The sequence below is a fragment of the Mustela erminea genome, chromosome 11, assembly GCF_009829155.1.
Source record: "Mustela erminea isolate mMusErm1 chromosome 11, mMusErm1.Pri, whole genome shotgun sequence".
Taxonomy (NCBI): domain Eukaryota; kingdom Metazoa; phylum Chordata; class Mammalia; order Carnivora; family Mustelidae; genus Mustela; species Mustela erminea.
Window position 1 is genome coordinate 42,980,054 of NC_045624.1, and position 8,644 is coordinate 42,988,697.

Below are 8,644 nucleotides of genomic sequence, written 5' to 3' on the forward strand. Positions count from 1 at the left end.
AACATACAGCATACATATTTTCTTTTGTTCTTTCTGTATCCTTGCAAAATTGGGATCATATAAACAATGGATCTTGATAAATCTCCAAAAAAACCTCCCCCAGTTTTTTAAAGTGGTTTTAATCTCTACAGCAAAAGTGCGGTGTTAAATGGCAAAGGTGAGAGCACTGCCTGAGGTAGGCTGGCCAGAAGGCAGAGCAAACAGGTACAGCCTGGCTTCTGAGTCCAGCAAACCTGTAATAAACTCCTGGGGCCTTCGACTTACTAGCTCCGTGTCCTTGGGCAAGTTATATAACCCTTCTAACCGACAGCTTCTTATCTGGTGCACAGAAAACAATTAGCACATGCCTAGCAAATAGGTAAAGATACAAATAATGTTAGTACCTGTCTCCTCAATGACAATGTAGAGCCTAAAAAAGACTTTCATCACTTCCTCTGGCTAACATGTCATTTTTCATCACTTCCTCTGGCTAACATGTCATTTTTAAGAAACAAGGGTCAATTTATATGATAATTACTGATTCTATTAGTCTCCTCTGGCTGCTATTACAAACTAGCACAGACTAGTGGCTTAAGTAACACATATAAATTTCTCACAGTTCTGGAGGCTAGAAGTCCAAGATCAAGATGTTGGCTGGTTCAATTTCTGGTGAAGGCTCTCTTCCTGGCTTGGAGATGGCCACCCTCCTGCTGGGGCCACACGTGGCAAGGAGAGAGAAAGAGAGGGTAAGGTTTCTGATGTCTCTTCCTATAAGGACATGAATCTTATCAGATCCACTTTAGTGAGGTTATAAAGTGAGGTTATAAGTGAGATTATAAAGGCAAGGCCTTTATAACCTCACTTAACGGAAATTACTTCCTTAGAGGCCCTATTTCCAAATACAATCACATTTGGGGGTTAGGGCTTCAACCTTTGAATTTGGTGGTGGTTCAGTCCAAGGCACTGATTAAGACTAACAAGTTGTAGTTTAGTCCTATGGAGAAAAGCAATGGGATCCTTTTAGTCTACAGCTGAGGTGGACGTGCAGAGAAAGAAGAGGGCAAGGTGACTGTTTCCCACTGTACCAAGAGAAGCACAGTGAATCCACTCCCACACGTTCTTCAATGCCTTTGTCAATGCCCAAAGAAAAGCACGGTTCACCTCTCCAGATTCGTAGAGGAAGTCCTGTGTTGAAAGCATACTGTTTTGGAGGCTTGTGCAATCAGAGTAGCTTTTAGCTTCATAGCAGGTATGGTTTCTAGTTTCAGTTTTAGATGAAGAAAAGATAAAAAGGACATTAACGCCTTTTTAGAAAATGAAGGCAACTCCTTCCTCCCCAGCTGTGGGAGGAATTTCCTAGTTTTGCTGCAGCTGATGGTGAAGGGCATTGTTGAAGAAGACAGAAATTCATAGTAACCCCAATATGATGCATCTCGACTCACCTGTTCCCGTGTACCACCCTTCGAGCCAGCTCTGTGGACACTGGTCTGACCCCTTGCCTTCAGTCCAGCTTCTCAAATTCAAACCTCTGATGGGCCCAATGTATTCTACCTGCAGACTGTGAGGGAAGTTTTGGTTCCAGAATCCCATTAACCAATTCCTCTTCATTTTCTGCATAGAGAAGGTAGGGTCATTTCCTGAGAGATTTCATTCTAAGAAATGCCTGTCTGTAGAAGAGCAGAAGTATCTCATGTGGTGGGAACTGTGCTCAAATTTCTCAGTGGTTCCTGACTTCCAGACTTTGCAAAGAAATGTATTCTGGAGGACTCTCGAAATTGACAAATGAGTACACACTGTCATAAAAGAGGGGACGTTTTAAATTAGGAAGAAGATGTTCCTTAAAGAAGTAAGTCTTTCCCACTAAAGGCCTTAAACTTCTTCAAGGTTTTTATTTAACTGTAAAGGTTAAACTTTAAACTGGCACACGGTTAAGTACCACAGTCATTTTGCCCAGATGATAAAATATCACCAAGGTGGCACCAACTCACTGATTAGAATTTTGAAATGGACTTTTATTCTGTTCTTTTTCTCATTTTAAAGCTGGTTCTATTCTGCTTTGCAATTATCTTCTCACTCTGTCCTCCTCCCGAGATCTGGTCTCTTTTATACACAAATTCATTGGCAAACCCGGCAGTATCAGTGGGTGGTAGACAAACAGCTGTGGTCAGAGTTGAAGGGCATGCCAGGTCTGGACTGGGAAAACGATTTCTGCACCTTAAGCCCTGCAAGCATCTCAAGTGAGTTATGTGAAATGAATTTACTTCATCCACACTTGCAAGTTAAAGGAGATTCTAAGCTCTCTGAGTATACGAATTTCATCTCCATACCCTCTGGCTTGGGCACAGTGTCTGGGCCAGAGTAGGGCTTCAATAATTCTCTGTTGAATTTATATATGTTGAATGATTACTTGTTCATTCACCTTAATTATAATTGTTTTTTCCTTCTGAACCCAGGCCTCATTCCGCCATAGAGACCCCCTCAAAAGAATTGTGATTAAAAAACAAAAACACTAATTCAAAAGAACACATGCTCCCCTATGTTTACTGCAACATTATTTACAATAATCAAGATATGGAAGCAATATAAGTGCCCATTGATAGATGAATGAATAAAGAAGATGTGATAATATTATCTATAAAATATAATATAATATAATATAATAATGTGATATTCCACAGCCATAAAAAGGATGAGATCTTGCCATTTGCAACCACATGGATGGACCTAGAGGATATTATGCTAAGTGAAGTAAGTCAGACTGATAAAGACAAGACCATATGATTTCACTCATATTTGAAATCTAAAAAACAAAATAAATGAATAAACAAAAACCAAAATCAGACCTACAAATACAAGGAACAATCTGAAGGTTGTTAGAGTGAAGAAGGATAGGGGGATGGGCAAAATGAGTGAAAGGAAATAAGAGATACAGGCTTCCGGTTACAGAATGAGTAAGTCACAGGAATAGATGTCACAGCATAGGGAATATAGTTAGATACTGTATGGTGACAGATGGTAGCCACACTTTTGGTGAGCATAGCATAAGATATAGAGATGTTGAATCACTATGTTGTACACCTGAAACATTGTATTTCATTGAACGAAACATTGTTTCATTGTGTCAATGTTATATTGATACAATGTAACACTGTGTCAACTATACTCAAATAAAAAAAACTTTTTAAATTTAATTAAAAACACACAAACAGGGGCACCTGGGTGGCTCAGTCATTTGGGCATTGACTCTTGATTTCAGCTCAGGTTATGATCTCAGGGTTCTGAGACCAAGCCCTGTGTCTGCTTCCATGCTTAGCAAGGAGCTTGATTAGGATTCTCTCTCCCTCTCCCCACTCTCCTCCCTGCTTGCACACAGGCTCTCTCTCTCTCAAAAAAGAAAGAAGGGGAGGAAGAGAGGGAAGGGAGGGGAGGGAGGAGGGAGGGAAGAAAGAAAGAAGGAAGGAAGGAAGGTTAGTTAGAGAAAATACAAATAAATCCTTAAAAAAAAAAAAACCGCAAGAATTGTGATTGGGACCCATCCCACCACCATCTCAGTTACACATTGTATATTTTATTCTCTAAAACAACACAATCCCAGAGTGACAGGGCTTGGAATAGAAGGCAGCCAAATGCCATTAAGACAGCAAATGCTGACCAATGTTTCTTCCTTTGCTGAGACTTCTTCCTCCTACTCTCCTCTCTGCAAGGACTGATTCATACAACATAAATGCATGTTCATAATAACCTCCATCTGTGGACCAATTCATATCATTTTGTGAACTTAAGTATCTTGGCATTTTACACTTACTTTTAAAATATTTACTTAAATAAGCTCTATTTAGACCTTATTTAGCAAAAGGAAAATGAAATAATTAAAAGGTCAATAAAGCCAATACAAAGATTCACACTAATTACCCCAAACTTTTATCTCTTTAGAGATTGAGAATTTCAGTTATGTAATAAAATACAGAAGGCTCCAGATTCCAGAGTTCTCTGTAACCAACATTCTCACTGACTCACATCCTGAAACTGGATCACCTCGTCACCTTCTTCAACCAAATCACTGAGTTGATACAATCCAGGAGAATTTAAGAACTGTTGTTTTAAGAGAGATCTGAAAGAAAGATTAAACTTTCCACCTGATTTTTCCCTATCACCAATGTAATACCTAAAGAGTAATGGCATAGCCATCCAACTCATACTAACTTCAGCAAAAATGACACACTTTGGAAAGAAACTGGGAGACTTCTTAAGACCAAAGGGATGTTGAAGGACTAGGTTTGGGCAATGGCAGGAACAAACAGAGCACAAAGGACCACGTGGTAAAAGCCATGTGACTGGGATCACCAAATCCCAGACACCTCTGCTGCCTCAGCAATGAAACTGCCTTTGAAATATTTCCTTCTCTATTGTGTTATTTATTGAATAGTCAAAGTCCCAAAAATAATTTCTGATTGGTCAAGCATAAGTCATCTGCCTGGCTCTAAGATCACATGCTTGGCTTTTAGGTTGCATTCTTGACCCTTGAACATAACAATGGGCAGTAGAGAGGAAGAGTCTGGACTCCCAGATTCCATAATGTGAAGGACAGTCTTAGAATTGTTCTCATATTAATTCACATTCAAAAGGGTATTCCACCAAAGATCAGAAGGTTGGGATGACAGTAGGAAGTTCGGGGGGGTTGGATATTAGAAGTTAAGAAACAAATGTCTACTAAAATTGCCTATGAGAATAGAAGTGTTCTTCTTTTCTTTGACACTAGTAGGGTGTCAAATTAAAATATATGTATATATTTTAAAACTTCTCTCAATCTGGGGAATCTCTCTCAAAACATTTTCCCTAATAAAGTTAATTAAGAACATACTAGATTCAAGCATCTACTTCCCAGTTCTAAGATGATTTTTTTAAATCAAGTTAAGGTTTCTTATTCTTATTAACAAAAGCGTGTCACAGACATATCTCACAATGGCTTTCTCGCTTCCTCCTTGTTCCTCTCTGGTTTCTAAAATGAGAAGGAGAAAATACACCACAAAGTGATGTTTCAAAAGGAAAGATACTCTGCGCATAGGCAATAAGAAATCTTCCTTTTAGGATTAGAAGAGGAAGGGGAGCTGTCAGAATAGAAAAAGGAAAAGATTTGAAGGTAAAAATGGAAGCTGTTTCGTATCCAGCTACCACTGGGTATCTGCTATGTGCCAGACACAGTATGTGCTTATCATATTATCTCCAAATCACATATGAGAAACAGATATTCAAAGATTTAAACCACCAGATGAATGACTAAAGAAATGAACGTGATGTTGTGTAGAGTTAAGAGGTCATGGCATCTGATGTGCCCAGGACCCACATGTTTGGTCAAATCTGGCCTTCATGTCCCTAACCACATCTAGAGAATGTTGTGTGCCTTGCTTCCTGCCCACAACTCTGCCCACACCTTCAAAGGGGGATGGAGTTCAGGTCACCAGCCAAACTGCACAGTCCACTTTGTCCAGCTATGAAACCCCCTGCTCTTTCTGATATCAGTAGGTCATTCACCAGGCCATAAATAGACTTGTAAAAATGGTGGAAGAGAAAAATGCTGAAAGAGAAATGCTTAAATGTGGTACTTAGAATCAACATTACCTCCTTATTTATTTTTTAAGACCAAGCCAAAATGCAGAAATGTAGATAATGTATGGCTATATTGGGGAAGATGAGATTTGATTCTTGACCTATTGGAGTGTGGAGAATAACAAAATATGCTAAGAATTCTTATTACTATAACTTCAACTTTCCCTCTCATCAATTCCATGGAATTGACACAAACACAAAATATCATTCAAATTCCCTCTTCCTTCCCAAGAGAAGCTTCTGGAGCCATTGTAGTAGGCAATGATATTTTATCAATAGTGGATCTTGGAAGGGTCCAGGGAAGACAGCTGCAGAAAACTCATGGTCCAAGAGTACAGGTAGTAGATAAGCAACCCAAGCCAACTACATATCCCTCCTTCTGGCCCTGTAATAGGGGAGTTCTATGGCCTTGGATCATAACTGGGACTCTTGTTCCCAGACTTCGGATACAGCAGGCCTGCATGTGCCCAGGCAGTAGGTAAAACCTGTGGCCTCCCCAACCTGGGCAATCATCCCAATGCCCCTTTCAAACCATTCTTGATGTCCTTGCATTTGCATTTATCCCCTTGTTTCCTGGATTTCTGGCTCCGTTCCTTATGCTCTTGCATATGTCATCTTTTAGTCAGCAACTCAGCAGTTTCCTGTTCTGAAGATTTAGCCTTCAATTTCCACCTCTCCCCAAACCTGTTCTCAATTCTATTTAATTCTCAGTTGGGTTATACTTTATAGTCTGGAAAAAAAAAAATAGCTCTAGTCCTGGTCCCAACAAGTTCCTCTGGACAAAGCATTCTTAATACTTTCCTTTACTGGTCTCTTCCTACTAGATCTTCATCCTATCCCTAAAACCTAAGCTAACCTGTAACTGCGCCAAACCAGTTTCAGGTAGAAATGATCAGCTTCTGGAAACAGTGAAGTTAAATACAGTTCTAATCATTGGAGTTCTATGTGGAGAGTTTTTCACTAAAGCCAAGAGGACAGAGTGATTCATGACCTTCAGCACCCTGAGCAGCACATGGCCACCACAGGTGGTGACGGCAGTGTGGTCTCACCACATGAGGTAGGGAGGAGGACAGGTGTGGGAGATGAGGTCACACAGGCTTCCTGTATTCCCTGCTCTAAATTGTGCCAGGCATATGAAGACAGCCAATAGACACAAACAGCTCAACCACTCCTCCAATAATCATGGCAAAGAGAGAGTTCACCAGCACATGGGACTCTCCCAACCTGGCTTTTGTAGGTGACCTTCTGGCTGCAATGAGAAGGGTGGTCTGGAGATGCAGAAGAGAGAGGCACAGGCCTGTCACAAGGAGAGCAGACTGGGGTGCCCAAATGGAGCAGTGGCATCAGGAATGGGGAAGACAGTAGAAATCAAGAGGTCCTGCAAAAGCAGAACAGAAAAGGTTTTCATGGGGAAGGAGAGCAGGAAATGTGAATCCCAGGTCTCTAATATAGGTAAATGTGTGAATGTTGAAGGCTTTAGCTCTGCTGGAAGTTTGGGACAATGTGGTGCTGAATTTGTTTTGGGACATGTTATGTTCAAGGCCCCAGAGGGATTCCCACTGTGCAGATGTCTGAAAGGTAAGCTTTGGACAGAAGGGCTTGGAAAATGTTTACATCATCAGAGATCTCTATCTGAGAGTCAAAGCACATTATTTCTTTACAACTTGATAATGCAGTATCAAGACAGGGGTGCCTGCAGTCAAGTGTCTGACTTCTGGTTTCAGCCCAGGTCATGATTTTGTGGCTCTAGGATCAAGCGCCATGTCAGGCTCCACACTCAGTGGGGTCTGCTTGAGGATTCTCTCCCTCTGCCCCTCTCCCCATTCATCTCTCCCCACTTCCCTCTCTCACAAATAAATAAATGTTTTTAAAAAATGGTTTCAATACAAAGAAAACAATATCATGTGTATTTCCTGGCAAAGTTGCTTTCATAGGAGAACTGTTATATGAACTCATCAAAGCATGAGAAAGAGGTAACAAAATAATGGATAGTATAAGGTTTTAGGCAAAGAATATTATGTTCCTTGTGAACTATAGAAAGGGTTCTATGTGCAAGTGTGTGTGTGTGTGTGTGTGTGTGTGTGTGTGTGTGCATGTGTGCATGTATACATTTGTCTGTCAGCATGTCTGTACAGCCAGGACTAGAAGAGGTCTCCAAAAACCACAGCAATCAAGATAAATACTGTTTTCATCATTTTAATGCAATATTTTTAAAATAAAAATTAATACAAAAATACATAACATGAGAGACTATAGACTCTGAAAAACAATCTGAGGGGTTTGAAGTGGTGGGGGGTGGGAGGTTGGGGGAACCAGGTGGTGGGTATTATAGAGGGCACAGATTGCATGGAGCACTGGGTTTGGTGCAAAAAACAATGAATACTGTTACGCTGAAAATTAAAAGAAAAAGAAAAACTTCAAAAAATATATTACTTTGGATATTCTAGGTGTTTTGTATTTCCATGTAAGTTTTAGAATAAGTTTGCTATTTTCTACAATAAACTTGCTGGAATTATGAGAAAAAATACATAACAAACAAAATATCAAAAATTTAAATAGATACAGGATCAGTTACAGTGCCATGCACATGCTGCACTATTTTGGAAACTAAGGCAAAGGAAAAATCAATAAAATTGACCCTACCTCTATTTATAGTTTTTTATATTCTATTCATCATGGGTTTTGGGGTTTTTTTGCATTAATTTTGATTTTTAAAAACATTTCTTTAACATATTATTTATCTTGATGTGTGTGTTTTTTGGTATTCCTTTAAATTTTACACCCAGGTCAAGTGTCTCCCTCACCACCCTTTAATCCTGTGTGTGCGTGCGTGCGTGCGTGTAAAGGAGAGAGAAAGAGTGAGAATAAGCACATCAAGTTAAGCAGCCTTTTACAGAAAATTCAAAATACTCTTAGTATGTGCTATCATTCTGCCCCAAGCAAAACTTTTAATATCAGATTTCACGCTGTCCAAGATACAGATATACAGCTCACAACCACATTTAAATGCCAGAAGTCTGATACAGTCACCTTTAAGAATATCAGTAGTGTAAAAGAC